At 44.9% G+C, this 20,041-nt stretch overlaps 1 protein-coding gene across 2 annotated transcripts in view; it reads left to right on the top strand.

Annotated features, from left to right (window-relative positions):
- LOC106585191 (ephrin-A5b) overlaps window positions 1–20,041 on the top strand; it is a 112,671-nt gene that overhangs the window by 46,703 nt on the left and 45,927 nt on the right. The gene's annotated exons all lie outside the window — the stretch shown is intronic.

Raw genomic sequence — 20,041 nt, 5'->3', positions numbered from 1 at the left:
TTGCAATAATGGCGGCGGATAATTTTAGGAAGAGAGGGTCTTGGGCCAGTTGCTGCGGGGGGTGCAGAGCTTTTGGCCGGGGTTGAGGTAGCCAGGTGGAAAGCATGGCCAGCCGTAGAGAAATGCCTATTTAAATTCTCGTTTATCGTGGATTTATCGGAGGTGACAGTGTTTCCTAGCCTCAGTGCAGTGGACAGCTGGGAGGAGGTGCTCTTATTCTCCATGGACTTTACAGTATCCCAACATTTTTTGGAATTAGTGTTGCAGGATGCAAATTTCTGTTTGAAAAAGCAAGCCTTTGCTTTCCTAACTGACTGTGTATATTGGTTCCTGACTTCCCAGAAAAATTGCATATCGTGGGGACTATTCGAAGCCAGTGCAGTCCTACACAGGATGTTTTTGTGCTGTTCAAGGGCAGTCAAGTCTGGAGTGAACCAAGGGCTATATCTGTTCTTAGTTCTACATTTTTTGAAAGGGGCATGCTTATTTAAGATGGTGAGGGAAAGCACTTTTAAAGAACAACCAGGCATTCTCTACTGACGGGATGAGGTCAATATCCTTCAAACATACCCGGGCCAGGTCGATAAGAAAGGCCTGCTCGCAGAAGTGTTTTAGGGAGCGTTTGACAGTGATGAGGGGTGGTTGTTTGACCGCGGATAGGCCGTCATTGTGAAATAAGAACTTGTTCTCAACTGACTTGCCTTGTTAAATACAAAAATATATAGTTTCCTCAATAAACACTTGCTGTAAGCCAAGGGGTCATCCCCTAGTATAGACATGTAAAAAGGTTCAGCACTATAACAGTATTTCACTTTAAAGAGAGACAAGACACGCACGCACGCACGCACGCACGCACGCACACACACACACACACACACGTCACCTTTCACATTGTTTTAGGGCTGGACATGTCTCAGGCTGACGACGAGCTGCCTAAGAACAGAGTTCTAGGTCACACACATTATGGAGTTTACCTTCAGCAAGACGGAGAGAAAAAACTGGAAGAAGAAGAAATTCAGAGAAACTTCATTCAATGGTCTTTGTGAGAGCCAATCGAAACAGACTCTCAGTTTATAGGTCCAGTCTATTTCCCATGAGCCTCTCGGACTACCTGAGAGAGTGAGAGAGACTGAGAGAATATCTAGGGCAAGTATGACCCCTTTTTTCATTCCCAAACTTCCCCCTGCGCTTCTCCTCCCCTTCTTCCCTGTACAAAAATAGAGAGTGGTATCATGACAGGAAAATGGGGCTTTGGGTTGCTGCCAATAGCTGTTTTCTCTGTCTGTTATTTTCCCATCAGGTTTGACAAACCTTATATTGTATTTAGCTGAGAAAACATGCTTGAATAAATTGCAGTCTCTGTGTGTGTGCGTACATGTGTGTGTGTGTGAGAGTATTGTTTTTTCCCCCCTGTGTTTGCTTTAGAAACACGGTGTGATCGAATTAAATCATCTGGGGCATGAGCTGAGAGATCAGAGCAGAGGAGAACCAGCTGTCTGTCTGTCTGTCTCTTTCTCTCTCTCTCTGTGTGTGTGTGTGTGTGTGTGTGTGTGTGTGTGTGTGTGTGTGTGTGTGTGTGTGTTTCAGAATCTAGGGGGAATAGAGGGGAATGGAAAAGAATGCATGGATAGAATCTGGAATGAAAGAAGCCTTTCCTCTGTGTCCCCCATAGAGGAAGCTCACATTTGACCCCTTGGGTTGTGCTCCTTTTACTTTCAAGGTTATCCTTTGCGATGGACACACACACACACACCAGTTCCCAGCTGTACCCCATCTTCCATTCTGTTTTCTCTCTGTGTTCAGTGGCTATGTCGGCTCTCATCACATGAATTTCATCTTGATGCCGCATTGCAAAGGGATGAAATTCTGAGTAGGCAAGACACTCCGGAAGGATTTAAAAACTTTTTTGTTTGTTTTTACTCTCCTCCCCCCTTCCTCGCCTCCTTCTCATCTTCCTCATTCTCTCTCTGTGTGATCAGAATTATTCTGTTCTCTTGACCTAACACTCTTGCCTCCTGGACTTCAATGTAGCGTTCTGTTGTCTCGTATGTGTATCCAGTTGTCTCACCGAATTCTTGAGAGAATACTGGACCGACACAGCTTTTTTTCTCCTCCATGGTTCTGTACTGTAATATTTGATGAGAGAAAGAGTGAGAAGGGGAGGGGGAGGATGGGTGGGTGGGGAGATATGTATCTGTAAACAAAGCTTATATGCTGCGTTGCGTTACCCTTGACTTCAGGTAATTAAACATATCTGAACCAATGGCTTTCATCAAAGCTCATTCTCAAAGAGGGGGGGGGGGGTTAATGACACTAACTCACCCTGCTTTGTTACAGTGTGTGTGTGTGTGTGTGTGTGTGTGTGTGTGCGTGCGCAGTAGATTGTGTTCTGTGTGAATCAACGAAGAATCTTACAGGCCAATTACAGAACATCTCTCATAAGTGAGACCTTTTTTTACATTTGTTTGTATCCTATTTCTTGTTTCATGAGCTGAAATAAAAGATCCCAGAAATGTTCCTGTAAGCACAAAAAAACTATTTCTCTCAACTTTTGTGCACAAATTTGTTTACATCCCTGTTAGTGAGCATTTCTCCTTTGCCAAGGTAATCCATCCACCTGACAGATGTGGCATATCAAGAAGCTGATTAAACGGCATGATCATTACACAGGTGCACCTTGTGCTGGGGACAATAAAAGGCGACTCTAAAATGTGCAGTTTTGTCACACAGCACAATGCCACAGATGTCTCAAGTTTTGAGGGAGCGTGCAATTGGCATGCTGACTACAGGAATGTCCACCAGAGCTGTTGCCAGAGAATTGAATGTTCATTTATCTACCATAAGCCGCCTCCAATGTCATTTTAGAGAATTTGGCAGTACGTCCAACCGGCCTCACAACCGCAGACCATGTGTAAACATGACAGCCCGGGACCTCAACATCCGGCTTGTTCACCTGTGGGATGGTGTGAGACCAGCCACCTTTTTGGTTCCAGTTAGAACTCTTTTGGTTTCCATGTAGAATGTTCTAGATACCACATTTTTTTCTGAGAGTGTAGGGTCTTGACCTGACTGGAGTTCGGCGTCGTAACCAACTTCAGCGGGCAAAGGCTCACCTTCTAAAAATAGTTGTAAAAAATAAGTTACATATTTGAAATTGAAATTGTTTATATTTTTGGTCAGTGTAGAAACTGTGGACAATGCTCTACAGACTAGAGGATGTTTGTGTGTGTGTATGTGTCAGCCTCTGTGGTTGTGAAATAGTCACCCACGCCTCATTTATCCTGACTCACTCTACCATAAAATAAATAAGAAAGAAAAAAAACAAGGCCCTGAGTTCATAACAGGCTCTCTACTCTCCATCTTGACTTGATGGTAGTTCAAAGAGCAGTTTCCCCCTCATACAGCCCCAATCAGACTAACCCCAGGCGACTGGCGGTTCTGTCTGGATCCGGCATGGCTCTTATGCTGGATAAACAAGATCCTGCCACCTGAAGAGCTCTATGCCTCCCAGGGGGGTATCTGTCACACCCTCACACAAGCGCTCAGGTATACACTCTCTCAAACACACACAGAGTCACACAGACACACCTGGTCCAGCTTCGTCATCCCCTCCAGCATACCTGGGAAGGCTGTCAGGTAACACACACACACTCACACACACCTGACGGAACTGCCTAGCGTCTAGCGTGGTGGTACAGTAGAAGGTACAGTTGTACCCTGAGGGAGACTGAGTTGGTGGGTTTTGGATGTCAGCAGTTCTGATGATAGACCCCGTCCTCGTTTCTTTTCTACGCTCAACAAACTCTGCTCTGTCTGTGTGTGATCAAACACAAGTCACCTGTAAAGCCAGAATCATCCCTCCCCCAAGGCGACAGGGGGGATAGGAGAAGAATCAAGAGCGGATGATTGGCATGACGGTGTTTACCCTAAACAAATCCATTACCCAGGAATGTACCCATGTATCCAACTCTCCTCCCGCCTCCTCTACTTTTCTGTCAGATGACACACACACACGCACACGCACAGACACACGCGCACACAAAGTGACAGAAGCACATACTTGCACATTTCTGTCTGTCATAAAGTGAACGGGTACAGGCATGATTGTGAATTATTGCCTTCAGCACTGGGGATATGAGGTCAAGCCTCAGATGCCACCCAGTGTGTTTGAGTGTGTCTCACTCTCTGTCTGTGTGTGTGTTTTTTTGTTTGTGTGTGTGTGGGGGTGTGTGTGTGTGTCGGGGTGTGTGTGTGTGTGTGTGTGTGTGTGTGTGGGGGGGGGGTTGTATAGATGTAGAAGGGAAAGAAGGACAAAAGGACCAGAGTGTTACAGTCAGTGCATTCCTCCTCTCCCACAGAAAGTCTGGAAAAGTGTGTGAGACGCTCGCTCGCTGTCTCACCAAGAGGGAGGAAAGCCAAACCAGGCAAGAGAAGGGTGTGCCGGTGTGTGTCCCCGATCGGATGACTCTCCACGTCTGAAAATCTAGACTTGGAATGTCTGTTGGAGCAACCCTGTAGATCCACAACGTGTGTGTGAATATATGTGTGTATGTATAAATATAAGCCCCGATCTGTGCATTTGTGTGTGTGTGTATTCTAATGTATGTGGGTGTGTGTATGCTAATGTTCATATTCACACAGAAAGCCCAACTCCGCTCTGTTTAAAGGGGTAGCAGGTAGCCTAGTTGTTAGAGCGTTAGGCCAGTAACCGAAAGGTTGCTGGATCGAATCCCTGAGCTGACAAGGTAAAAATCTGTCGTTCTGCCCCTGAACAAGGCAGTTAACCCACTGATCCTAGGCCGTCAATTGTAAATAAGAATTTGTTCTTAACTGACTTTCCTAATTAAATAAAACTAAATAAAGCCAGGATCTTATTCATTTAGAGAAGGCTGGGCTTATTCTGGGTTTAAGACTGGGCTTATTATTCAGGGCTTATTCAGGAGAAGTCTTAACAGGAGCTGGAGAAAGGCAGTATGAATTCCCCAGGACCAAATATCTAATTAGAGTGTGTCCAATTATAATTATATATGGAAACACAATACCAATTTAAGAGACAGCCTGTGTTGAATAAGGAATGGAAAATGCTAGAGAGAATATTTTCTCAATATTACAAATAAGAGATTGACCAAGAGTGAAACTATTGTACACATATTGGATTTCAGCCTCTCTCACAGACACGTGTACCTAAGTATGTGCTTGTACACTCTAGATAGAACCAGATGTGTGTGTGTTTCTAATGAGCGGTAATCTCATTTTGAAGGTGAGATTACACACACACACACACACACACACACACACACACACACACACACACACACACACACACACACACACACACACACACACACACACACACACACACACACACATGGGATTGGGTAAAAAACAGATTGTAACTAGTTGGACTGTCATTCAGGGACTGTATATGCGATGTAGAACACATCACTTATTGGATATCATTATCGTGCATATGCTCCCACTGTGTGTGTGTGTGTGTGTGTGTGTGAGAACCCCCCCGCACTATTTCCTCATGTAGCCACAGCACAGAGCATCTCTATGCATCTTCCAGTGATGACTGGGGCAGGCACTTCGACGCGGATCGCATTCCAGAAGTAAACAAAACTGACCGGTAAATAACAACACAAATATAGATTTTGGATGAACTATCCCTTTAAATACCAGGAAGGAATTTTAGAAAGAGATTTGGAAGGAAGCACCAATCAGGCACTAGAGGCCACAGTAGTGTATGTTCCATCCTCTCATTTCCAGTGTGTCCCTAAAGCCAGATATTTCCAGTTCTGGCCAGGACAACAATGTGTCTCTACTGGATAAAGATGCTAATGAGGGAGTGACAGAGGGAGACAGAGGGAGACAGACAGAGAGAGAGAGAGAGAGAGAGAGAGATCAAAAGCAGGACAGACTGAAACAAGCCGAGCAGGAATCCGAATAGGCATTCTAATATCCTCCAATTATCAATCGCCTCCTGACGGTTAAACAGGGAATAGTCTGTGTTAGCCCGCTGTGTGTCCATGTCGGCCGTCTAGCAAGTGATGCCATGCCCGTCTGACTGTTAGACTGCCTGTTGCTATATTTAAATGAGCTATACGAGATGGCAAATCCCGGTAAATGCTAGATAACGCAACACCTAAGGATGTGGCTGTTTGTGTATATGTGCGCCTTACGTGTGTACGTTTGATCCATGGAATGTCTTTTCTAATGGTTGAAGGCTTGTAAAGTAGATTAGGCGAAGTTGGTAGGGTAAAGTTACCCTGCGTTGGCTTTGGGCTTGTGGAGATAATTGGCCCTCGGGGAGCCGTGTGCGTTTCCGGAATGTGGTGTGTGTGACAGAGCCTCTCCCAGTTATTAAGAGCGATGAACAAATTAGGAGCCTCAGCAGCTTCCTTTGTGGTGTTTCTTCCTATTGCAGAATACATTCTCTCTACTATAGCCTTTTCACCCATGTGTAGATTGAGTTATTTTCTGCTTACTGTGCTTTGGATTACAAGTATGAATAGGTCCCCCTGGACCACCAATACAACTTAAAGGCTTCACAAATAATTTGTCACAATAAAGGTCAAAGTCGGAATGATAACGTTTCATACTGTGCACTGTACTTTGTGTGGCCAACGAGGAAAATGGACGGAATCCTGATATCGCACGCGTTTATTCATTAAACGCGTTCAATAGGTCTGCATGTGTACCTTCAACGGGAAAGCTGCTTTGAATGGGAATGTCCCTTCTACTCATTCTAATTCTAGGCCTTCTTCAGCCTCCTCTAAACCCAGGAGATTTACTAAACATTTGTTTGGGACGCTGGTGAAATTTGCGAAAGCTTTTCTCTGGTCTCTTATCCTGTACTTTCTCATTCTGCCAGAGTTCTGCCTTTTAATTACAGCCCGGAGAGTGAATCGGGTGTGTGTGTGTTTCGGTGTGTGTGTGTGGTGTCTACCAGTGGGAATCTGGACTCAGTTTAAATGAGACTTTGAGAACAAAAGCATTCCTGCATAATGTCACCACACAGTCACAAGTACTCTTATATGTCCTGTAAATAGGAAAAAGGCGAGCAGAGATGTGTGTGTGTGTGTGCGCGTGCGTGCGCTTGTGTGTCACTTGGCGTCTGTTCTGTGGTCGCGCATACTTGAGGTGTTCTCAAAAGTTGTCAATGCTTATTTTATTTGGTCTGGTGCAGTATGTGACTATTTCTAATCCCTGACGTGGCACAAGGTTAAAAGGTTACTACCCTACACCGCCTGAATAACTGCTATTGTCTGGATCCTCAACCCTGTTTGCGCAGTATACGTGACAGTTCATCTCAGATCGACCCATACAGTGTGTGTTTTTGACAACAACCCGCCCGCCTTGTACACTGCGCTTTGTGTGGCGAACATTTCTATAGCACCTTTTCACCGGTGTCATGTGCGCTGCGTCCTTTGTGCGTTGGCTTGCTGCTCACGTCTCACACGAGTGACATTACTGTGCCAGCTGGGATGGCTGGCTGGGGTGGACTGAGCATGCTCCAGAAAGGGCTGTCGACCAAGCTCCAGTACACGCCATGGCTGATCCTTAGAACGTCATTGATTGGCCAGGGATTCCATGATACTGGATTGGTTCGTCAAGTCTGAATTAGGCTGGATGAAATGCACCAGGTCATGTCATTGCGTTCGCCTATGCCTGCCGTCTAAGCGTTGCTTTCTTCGAGAAGCTTTAGCTTGGCTGTTTTTTTGTTGTCGAATGCATCGTTCTGGGCTGTTTGCGTTGGAAGGAATGTTCCTATCCTCTCCTCCCTTTATTTGGGCAGTCTTCCCTTCTTTCTGAGGCGGTCCGGATGGAGAGGTGAGGATAGGGAGAGAGGCAGAGAGAGATGGACTACTGCACTCGTTTGTGTGTCTACGATTTACCCCCCCCCCTTTTTCTTCCTCTGCTTGCTTCGTTTATTCTTCCTCAGTGTTTATCTTTTCACGGGCGGATGAAAGGATGACAAATCTCTCTCCTTTTCTTTCCCTTTCTCCCCCTACATGTTCTAAAGACTATCTTAACACATCTGGTCACTGTTTGAAAAGACACTGTTATTCCAGTAATTAAGCTTACCACACACACGCACACACGCACGCACGCACGCACGCACGCACGCACGCACGCACGCACGCACGCACGCACGCACGCACACACACACACACACACACACACACACACACACACACACACACACACACACACACACACACCAGTTTTAGCAGCTTGGGCAGGAAATCTTTGGCTTTAGAGAAAGTAGGAACATGCAGACATAGGCTTAGAGATGAGCTGTACTTGAGAGTCTCTGTGTGCGTCTGTGTGAGACTGTGTGCGTGCGTCTGTGTGTGTGTGAGGGTACAGTATGATCAGTGTTTCACTAAGACATCAATCACTACAGACTAGTTGACAGTCCTCCAACCCACAGTCCTCCTACCCACAGTCCTCCTGCGCACAGCTCTCCTACCCACAGCTCTCCTACCCACAGCTCTCCAACCCACAGCTCTCCAACCCACAGCTCTCCTACCCACAGCTCTCCAACCCACAGCTCTCCTACCCACAGCTCTCCAACCCACAGCTCTCCTACCCACAGCTCTCCTACCCACAGTCCTCCTACCCACAGTCCTCCTACCCACAGTCCTCCAACCCACAGCTCTCCTACCCACAGCTCTCCTGCCCACAGCTCTCCTGCCCACAGCTCTCCTGCCCACAGCTCTCCTGCCCAAAGCTCTCCTGCCCACAGCTCTCCTGCCCAAAGCTCTCCTGCCCAAAGCTCTCCAACCCACAGCTCTCCAACCCACAGCTCTCCAACCCACAGCTCTCCAACCCACAGCTCTCCTACCCACAGCTCTCCTACCCACAGCTCTCCAACCCACAGTCCTCCAACCCACAGCTCTCCTGACCACAGCTCTCCTGACCACAGCTCTCCTGACCACAGCTCTCCTGCCCACAGCTCTCCTGCCCACAGCTCTCCAGCCCACAGCTCTCCAGCCCACAGCTCTCCAACCCACAGCTCTCCTGCCCACAGTCTATGGACATCTTGATTGACGTCTCTCTATGTGGTGGCTTATCTCCCACTAGGCAGCATGTCAGGTTGATCAAACGAATCACTGCTCAGTCAGCTGATTACACAGGCTGGTGAGTAGATAACCCATGATAAGATCCCAGATTATTCTGCGGCGGACCACCGACCTATCACCCTCTGTCTCCAGACAGACTTACAGGAACTCCACTAGCTAGACATCTCTACCTGTGTATGGTACAACAGCAGGTAACACACTATTGTGCAGAAATGGTACAACTCTGACAATCCCACAGACATTCCCTTTGTGTGAGATCTGCAGAGATGGAGTCTGTGTGAATTGCCTTGTGGTTGAATGAGCTCACTAGACCACTGATGTAAACTAGCTCATGGGGAAAAGATTTCACCACTGTGAGCCAAACTAGCAGACAACACAGGTATACAGTATTTGTCAGTGTGTGTGTTGTTCTCCATAGTCATAGCCTCCTTTGCTTGTGATTAATGGAGTGGAAAGGGGTTATGCTGATACAGTTCATAACTGTGGCACACACACACAGGTGAGTTTGTGTGTGCGTACGTGCGTGCGTCATTCAAACCGAATAGTTAGACAGGCAGTGTGATTGTCCTGCCCTTATTGAGTCATGCCAGCCTGCACACACGAACATGCACAGGCACACGAACATGGCTGACATCTCATCCTAATCCCCACACCTATCCTTATCTAAACACAGAGAGAGAGAGAGAGAGAGAGAGAGAGAGAGAGAGAGAGAGAGAGAGAGAGAGAGAGAGAGAGAGAGAGAGAGAGAGAGAGAGAGAGAGAGAGAGAGAGAGAGAGAGAGAGAGAGAGAGAGAGAGAGAGAGAGAGAGAGAGAGAGAGAGAGAGAGAGAGAGAGAGAGAGAGAGAGAGAGAGAGAGAGAGAGAGAGAGCTTAGAATAGATGGAGATAACGTGAACCACACACACCCTCTGTGTGTCCTGAGAGGAATGCCAGTAGGCAGGGTGGAACACGGTGGCAGTGTCACGGCCATTTTACACAGCTCACCAACTGCACACACCCAACAAACCAGGCCGCTTTCCGGAAGAGACATAGCGATGTGTTTATTGGTTTGGCGAGGGACAGGCAGGCAGACAGACAGCTGAACAGGCTTTATAGGGTTCCACATAAACACCCAAAGGTGTGTGGGGAGGGGGGGGGGGGGTGGTAGAGAGAAGACACTTGTATTATTGGGTTCCCTATAAAGACTGGTGGGATGCTCTCGTGGTTAGAACATCGAACATATGACAGTATTCCACCGGGAACTGCATGGCTGTACCGAATGGCTTGCTTTTAAAACCACTTCCCCTGCCAGCGAGAGCGGGACATTTAGAGTGGGACTGGGTGTGTGTGTTGCTTGGCTATATATGTATGTGTGGATGAATAGAGTCTTTCTTTAATAAGGGCGTTGATCTAAACTATTATTACTGTCAACATTAACCGTTTCCTGCTCAACCGGATTGTGTTTAGTAAATATGTCACAGTACGCCGAGTCTATGATGTCATACATTTAGCACTTCTCTCTCTATCCCTCCAACTCTCACCCCTAATCACTCCTCCTTGCTACTCTCCCCATCCCTCCTTTTCTCTATCGTCTGTCTGTCTGTCTGTCTGTCTGTCTGTCTGTCTGTCTGTCTGTCTGTCTGTCTGTCTGTCTGTCTGTCTGTCTGTCTGTCTGTCTGTCTGTCTGTCTGTCTGTCTGTCTGTCTGTCTGTCTGTCTGTCTGTCTGTCTGTCTGTCTGTCTGTCTGTCTGTCTGTCTGTCTGTGCGTGCCTTAAGCCATAGTCCAGAAAGCTCCCTGCTGGCCGATGGTCAGGTTTTATCAAAGCGTGTGTCTCTCAGCAGTACCCCTCTCATCCTGCTGTTACAGCACCGGCGTGTGTGTCTTTTTCCACCTTTTCTTTGACTTTCTGATGGTGTGTCTGTGTTCAGGTAGTGTATTTCTGTAGGCTCCTTCATAGACGTCCCCTGTGGTGCGTCACTGAATGTGCTTACGTTGGTGAGTGACAGTTCCTACGGAGAGACACGCCTTACGTCTTCTTACAGACCGAGACGGACTAACAATGATCATACCACACAAGATAACACATTCAATTAGCAATTTGGAACGTTACCATGCTGGTGAGTGAACACGGGATTCGGGAGATGAATAGAGAGCGAGAAAGAGAGAGGTGGAAAGATGAAGAGAGAGAGAGAGAGTAAATGAGGACGGGCCAGTCCATTGAACTGTACAAACACACACTCTTCTGCCAGTTGTCACGGTGATTGTTCAGCTGTTTTTCTCCAAACAGAGGGAATTGCGCGCGCGCGCACACACACACACACACACACACACACACACACACACACACACACACACACACACACACACACACACACACACACACACACACACACACACACACACACACACACACTAAACAGAGCGATTTGTCCTGATGTATTTGGTCGTGTGACTCGCGGGATTTGAAAGAGACACAAAAAGACCTCGACTGGCTGGCTTTTGGGTCTGCATAAGCCAATTGAATAGCAAAGCAACAAAAGAAACTTCTAAAAAGGCTGTAGAATCTGGAGTATGTCAAGAAGTGTATGTGTGCTTGGCTTACAAAAGAGAGTCATCTGTAAACTTTCAGTACCTAGCATTTCCAAGATGGGCACTGCATCCGCTGTCTGTAGTAACCAGCATGTGAGATTGCTCTGGTTGATCGCCAGAGTGGGATAGCTCTCTCTTCTCTTTCCCTTCCTCTCTTTTTCTTCTTTGTCTCCCTGTGTTACCTGTTCTTACTTATTTTCTCTCGCTTGGCCTCTGTCTCTCTCTCTCAGTGATGGGTGTTAAGGGCTACGGTTAATAGCAGGCCTAAGTGAAGCCCTCCATAGCGGAAACAAAATCTTCTCCCCTTGATTTCTTCTCTCACGCCATCATGTCTCTTTCATTGTTTTTAAAAGCCCCGTCGGGTACTGGAGTTAGCCATTTCTCCCCTCTGGTTCTTCTTCTTTTTACCCCCTTCACTGTCTTTCTAACTTACTGGAGTAGTTTAGCCCTGCTATGGTCAAGACACAAAACAACCAAAACATACATATTGCAAAATATCCCATCTCCATTCAACAATTGCAGCGGCACACTCCTCAAGCTCAATGAGTGAAATCGCGTTGATATTCCGGGTGTTGTTACGAGTAGTGTGTTATGCAAGTGAAATGCTAGAAAACCCCCAGTTTTCAAACACAAAGGCCGCGTACCAGAGGCCCTCGTGTTCCTCTCCTCAATCTGTCGTTTATCTTTCTCCCACTCTCTCCTCTCATCCGCCATTTGAAGTGTGCCAGCCCTGTCAAAACAGAGCTGTTGTTTTGGCCACACTCTCCTGGTTCGAAGAGAAAAGGGGAAGAAGAGGGATAAATGAAGGATAGCTAGTGCTACACTGAATATCATTCCACATAGAGGAGTTGTGAATGGCCAGAGCTGTGTGTAGGTGTACATGCGCTGGTGAGAGTGGAGTGTGAGCTCTGACAGTTTGCCTTTGGCAAAGAGATAATTTCTCACCGTTGCTGTAACCTCGACTGGAATTCAATTTGTGGCCTCACCCTCCTCACCCCTCCTCTTTTTCAGTACTCACACTAACACTATCGCTCTATCTCTCTTGGTAACCCTCCTTCTCTCTGTTTCTCTCTCAATTCAATTCTGTTTCAATTCAAAGGGCTTTATTGGCATGGGGAACATATGCTTACATTGCCAAAGCTTCCCTGTGGCTCAGTTGGTAGAGCATGGTGTTTGCAACGCCAGCATGGTGTTTGCAACGCCAGGGTAGTGGGTTCGATTCCCACGGGGGGCCAGTACGAAAAAAAATAAAAATAATAATATGTATGAAATGTATGCATGCACTACTGTAAGTCGCTCTGGATAAGAGCGTCTGCTAAAATGACAAAAAAAAAAAAAAAAGCAAGTGAAATAGATCATAAACAAATGTGAAATAAACAATAAAAAATGAACAGTTAAACATTACACTCACAGGTTTCAAATGGCATATTATGGCTATGTACAGTGTTATAATGATGTGCAAATAGTTAGTCTCCCGCTCTCTCTCTCTTTCTCTCTAGTAGAGAAAGTAGTATGCAGGTTATATTAAGAGAGTATTAAGATAGTTATTATATTCAGAGAGTATTAAGAGTTATTATATTCAGAGAGTATTAAGAGAGTTATTATATTCAGAGAGCATTAAGTGTTATTATATTCAGAGAGTATTAAGAGAGTTATTATATTAGGAGAGCATTAAGAGAGTTATTATATTCGGAGAGCATTAAGAGAGTTATTATATTCAGAGAGCATTAAGAGAGTTATTATATTCAGAGAGTATTAAGAGAGTTATTATATTCAGAGAGTATTAAGAGTTATTATATTCAGAGAGCATTAAGAGAGTTATTATATTCAGAGAGTATTAAGAGAGTTATTATATTCAGAGAGTATTAAGAGTTATTATATTCAGAGAGCATTAAGAGAGTTATTATATTCAGAGAGTATTAAGAGTTATTATATTCAGAGAGTATTAAGAGAGTTATTATATTCAGAGAAGAGATTATATTCAGAGAGTATTAAGAGAGTTATTATATTCAGAGAGCATTAAGAGAGTTATTATATTCAGAGAATATTGAGAGTTATTATATTCAGAGAGTATTAAGAGTTATTATATTCAGAGAGCATTAAGAGAGTTATTATATTCAGAGAGCATTAAGAGAGTTATTATATTCAGAGAGTATTAAGAGTTATTATATTCAGAGAGTATTAAGAGAGTTATTATATTCAGAGAGCATTAAGAGAGTTATTATATTCAGAGAATATTAAGAGTTATTATATTCAGAGAGTATTAAGAGAGTTATTATATTCAGAGAGTATTAAGAGAGTTATTATATTCAGAGAGTATTAAGAGTTATTATATTCAGAGAGCATTAAGAGAGTTATTATATTCAGAGAATATTAAGAGTTATTATATTCAGAGAGTATTAAGAGAGTTATTATATTCAGAGAATATTAAGAGTTATTATATTCGGAGAGTATTAAGAGTTATTATATTAGGAGAGTATTAAGAGAGTTATTATATTCAGAGAGCATTAAGAGAGTTATTATATTCAGAGAGCATTAAGAGTTATTATATTAGGAGAGTATTAAGAGAGTTATTATATTCAGAGAGTATTAAGCGTTATTATATTCAGAGAATATTAAGCGTTATTATATTCAGAGAGTATTAAGAGTTATTATATTAGGAGAGTATTAAGAGTTATTATATTAGGAGAGTATTAAGAGAGTTATTATATTAAGAGAGTATTAAGAGAGTTATTATATTAAGAGAGTATTAAGAGAGTTATTATTTTAACAGAGTAGAGGTGGAGAGTCTTTTCTTACTCGGTGGCAATTTCATCTACTTTCAATTTCCTTAGCCTCTTTCTTTACCCCAATCCCTCCCTGACTCCCTCACTCATTCACTCACACAATCATCCATTCTCTTAATCCCTTCATCTCTTCCTCCCTCTGAGGTGAGGAGAGGACCAGGTTTTGACACACACACACACACACACACACACACACACACACACACACACACACACACACACACACACACACACACACACACACACACACACACACACACACACACACACACACACACACACACAGGCGACACAGCCACACACACACACAGGCGACACAGACACACACACACACACACACACAGGCGACACAGACACACACAGGTGACACAGACACACACAGGCGACACAGACACACACACAGGCGACACAGACACACACAGGCGACACAGACACACACACAGGCGACACAGACAGTAGAGGCCAGTGGCTCAATGTAATCACTTAGAGGGTGTAATTCAATTCATGAGAATATCCCACTCTATCGCTTTGTCTCTACGTTTCTATCTCTCTGTCTGCCCTCGCTCCTCTCTGCACCTCTCCGGTTCCGGGGGAGACAGACAGTTGGGGAGAGAGAGAGGGAGTGATAGAGACGGACAGATGATGTGACAGAGATTAGCTAGATAATGATGTCAAGGCCATACATTCTGGTCAAGGTGGGAGAAGGTCTAACAACAGTCACACTCTCCTATTAAACCTGTCACACACATACACACACACACACAGCCGCTCACACATGCGCTCACACAACCACTGGTAAGCTTCCATCAAAGACTGAGGCCTTTGTGTTGTCGTGAAAGTGTGTGTTCGTGTGTAAGGTCAGCAAAACCACCATGACCCTCTTACAGCCCACACAGCATATTAACCTAACAAGTTTGTCCATTGATCAGTGGATGGGCTTTCAGCTGGATGGATACATGGACACAGACTCTCTCTGAAGCTTAATAGGAGGGGTTATTGCTCTGCCTACATTAGAATACGTGCACTTAAAACACTTACATTCTCACAGTCTGATGTTTTGTGCAACGCTGCTTTTCTTTGAAGGTGTGTGGGGAGGAGTGTGTGTGTGTGTGTGTGTGTGGACATGTTTAACTATAATTGTGGGGACCAGAAGTCCCCACAAGAATAGTAAACAAAGATTTGACCAACTGGGGACATTTTGTTAGTCCCCACAAGGTCAAATGCTATTTCTAGTGGGTTTAGGGTTAAGGTTAGTTTTTGGGGTTGAGGTTAGGGTAAGGGTTAGGCTTAGGGAAAATAGGATTTTGAATGGAACTGAATTGCGTGTCCCCACAAGGTTAGTTATACAAGACTGTGTGTGTGTTCATGTGTTCTCCTGTTCTCCTGGTTTAATTTAAGGCTAGTCGACTGTGACCGGGAAGGATGTGGGGATATTACCCACAATCCCCATCACTAAATCCCAGAACCCCCCCTCTCTTCCTGATAAATCACTTCTTCCCGACCCATAAGTTCCATAATTCCCCCTGCCTTTTGATTCCTTATCTTACACTTTATAGGAATGTTATTTCTACGAGTCTATGTTTTCTGATGTCTTTGTCTAACTCAGGTGATTTGGTATAACTTTGAATAACATATTATGAACATGGATAACCTTTTAATGAGTGGAGATGCTTGAAATATTGTTCCTGTTGAACAGTATATATTTTGTATGATTCCCTCGCCTCCTCTTTTGCAGTATGTTGCTGACAGATTGTTTCTTGTAATTGTTGCCATTTGTCATTTGTCATTTCTCTCTGCAATTATACAACTCCTCCCTTTAGTTTCCCAGCTGCCGTTGGTGTTAGCTGTGAATGTGCTGTCTCATGAAAGCCTATTTTCTCATAAAGCCATAAAACGACTTGTGTTGTTATTAAGCGTTCCTTGGTTATGATTGATTCTGTGGGCTGATGCAGTGAGGTGCATAGATGGTCCATTAGATAAGGCCATCTGCCTCTTATTCTCCTCCGCTGATTAGATTCCTCTCTCTCTCTCTGTTTGACATCAAGCCTTTCTCAGAAACAATAGTTCTCTCCGAGAGGGAGGTTATGGAGAATGTCCATGTGAAAATATGGCTTTTACCATTCACAGCTGTGTGTCTTTAATGGCCGGACACACAGACACATGCACGTAAGCGCACAAGTACATGTACACACACACACACACACACGTACACATGTACACACACACACACACACACACACACACACACACACACACACACACACACACACACACACACACACACACACACACACACACACACACACACACACACACACACACACACACACACACACACACACCAGAGGAGGCTGGTGGGAGGGGCTATAGGATGTCGGGTTCATTGCAATGGCTGGAATGGAATAAATGGAACGATATCAAACATATGGAACCCACGTTTGACTGTTCTATTCATTCCATTCCAGCCTTTACAATGAGCCCGTCCTCCTATAGCTCCTCCCACCAGCCTCTTCTGACAAACACACACACACACACACGCGCACATACACCAAAGGGAGTTTTGGACATGCTACAGTGTGATTTGTGTTAGGGTTAAGCTGTAACACCTGTGGATCCAGACCCAGCTCTCGTAACTCAGCATACTGTTGAGTTGATGTGCTTTACACACACACACACACACACACACACACACACACACACACACACACACACACACACACACACACACACACACACACACACACACACACACACACACACACACACACGGTTCACCTCCATAACAGTTGTTATTCCTGCCTTGACATCCGCTGGCTGAGCACAAGGCTAAGCCAGGCTTTACCAGGGGCACCTGACACAGCCATCCACAGAGTCATGTTGAAGGGGCCCCGGCTGTGTTCTAATGGGGGCATCAATAACACACCAGTTAGACTTTCAACACACTGGCCTGCCACATACTGACCGAGAGGGAGAAGGGGAGGGAGAGAAAGCGAGAAAGAGAGAGAGAGAAAGAAAGAAAGAGAGCGAGGGTGGGGGGGGGGGGGGGTACTGAGTTTGTTTCCTCTGTGACTCTCTGTGTGTGAGTGTGCGTGCTGGCCTTGTATGCAGTGAAGGTACTGCATATTGGGTTGAGACACACGGCTCTGACAGGTCTCCCTAACCAGGGCTTGAGATAGATGGAGCAGCTGAGAGGAGTGTGTGAACGACAGAACGAGGCGATGGGAGGATGCGCTAACTTTAGACTCCACATGTCCAGACCCCTAAAAACCTGTCCTCGGTGTGTCACCACCTGGTTCCATAAAACACTGTGTGTGTGTGTGTGTGTGCGCGTGTGTGCGTGCGTGCCGTTTGTACGCACAGTACTAAGGTACAGAGGCGAGCGCGACAAAAATATACCGCCGCTGCCTTTTAGTATTTTAGCAAGACCCCTTTTAGCTACAGCCAAAGCTGCAGCTACTCTTTCTGGGCTCCCCACAAAGCATGAAATATGACATAATACATAACACCAACAGACAATTACAGCTGAAGGACAGAACTACATCAAATGCCACAATACATAGCATACACATAAAGGTAAAATGTAAAATACACACTTTCATATGCAACATGGACTCATAACAACGGCTGCGTTCATCCATTTTGTCACAGTTGCTCATTGTAACAATTGCAGATCGTGATCCTAATCTCTCAGAACCGGTTGTTCTAAAAACACCGGCGTGAATCGCAGAACATTAGTAACCACCTGTGTCCTCGGTTCTCCCAGTTGACGTCAGTACCGTTCACAATAATAACGCGATTGACAGATGCTACTGAATGCAAGTGCAACGAAAACGACAACGGGAGTGCAACAATTCCTCCAGCTAAGGCTTCAACCACAGTTCTCCTCCTAGCCACCGTGCCATTCAGCCCATAAATGAGCCACAGACGGAGTGTCCTCTCTGCTAACACTTCAATTTAATCTTGAACTTCAACACGGTTGCTGAAGTGTTCCTCCAGGTAAAGTTTCACCTCAATCCTTCGCATATGTGGACTTTTTAGAGATCCAGCACACAGATTGGGACTCTTCTCCAAAGTCTTTCACCCCCTGCTCATAGCAATGAGCTACAGATGGAGTTTCCTCCCCGCTAAAGCTTCAATTGAATCCTTCACCTCAGCAACCGTGTTGGAGTTTTTTCTCACACTAAAGTCTCAATTGAATCGTTCACTTTAGCTACATACGCGGACTTCTTAGAGATCCATCACTCCAATGTGTTCAATAAATTGAACAGAGTCATTATTATCATCAGACGGGGTTCACTTATGTCCTTCGCCGTGTATAGTGTATAGAAATGAAGTAAACCAAACATTTGCCGTTTTACAGTCTACCGCCCATAAAGGGTTAACTGAGGTATATTGCAACGTGTTACAGTCTACCGCCCATAAAGGGTTAACTGAGGTATATTGCAACGTGTTACAGTCTACCGCCCATAAAGGGTTAACTGAGGTATATTGCAACGTGTTACAGTCTACCGCCCATAAAGGGTTAACTGAGGTATATTGCAACGTGTTACAGTCTACCGCCCATAAAGGGTTAACTGAGGTATATTGCAACGTGTTACAGTCTACCGCCATTAAAGGGTTAACTGAGGTATATTGCAACGTGTTACAGTCTACCACCCATAAAGGGTTAACTGAGGTATATTGCAACGTGTTACAGTCTACCGCCCATAAAGGGTTAACTGAGGTATATTGCAACGTGTTACAGTCTACCGCCCATAAAGGGTTAACTGAGGTATATTGCAACGTGTTACAGTCTACCACCCATAAAGGGTTAACTGAGGTATATTGCAACGTGTTACAGTCTACCGCCCATAAAGGGTTAACTGAGGTATATTGCAACGTGTTACAGTCTACCGCCCATAAAGGGTTAACTGAGGTATATTGCAACGTGTTACAGTCTACCGCCCATAAAGGGTTAACTGAGGTATATTGCAACGTGTTACAGTCTACCGCCCATAAAGGGTTAACCTGTTAGGGCTAGGGGGCAGCATTTGCACGTCTGGATAAAAAAAATGTACCCGAATTAATCTGGTTACTAATCCTACCCAGTAACTAGAATATGCATATACTTATTATATATGGATAGAAAACACTCTAAAGTTTCTAAAACTGTTTGAATGGTGTCTGTGAGTATAACAGAACTCATTTGGCAGGCAAAACCCTGAGACATTTTCTGACAGGAAGTGGATACCTGATGTGTTGTATTGACTTTAAACCTATCCCATTGAAAAACACAGGGGCTGAGGAATATTTTGGCACTTCCTATTGCTTCCACTAGATGTCACCAGCCTTTACAAAGTGTTTTGAGTCTTCTGGAGGGAGATCTGACCGAACAAGAGCCATGGAACGATGATGTCCCATTAGACACCTGGCGCGCGAGTTCATGTTGGGTACCCTCGTTCCAATACGTTATAAAAGAGTATGCATTCGTCCACCTTGAATATTATTCATGTTCTGGTTAAAAAAGGCCCTAATGATTTATGCTATACAACGTTTGACATGTTTGAACGAACGGAAATATATTTTTTCCCCTCGTTCATGACGAGAAGTCCGGCTGG

The sequence above is a fragment of the Salmo salar genome, chromosome ssa24, assembly GCF_905237065.1.
Source record: "Salmo salar chromosome ssa24, Ssal_v3.1, whole genome shotgun sequence".
NCBI classification, from domain to species: Eukaryota; Metazoa; Chordata; class Actinopteri; order Salmoniformes; family Salmonidae; genus Salmo; species Salmo salar.
This window is presented reverse-complemented; position numbering and strand designations above follow the sequence as displayed.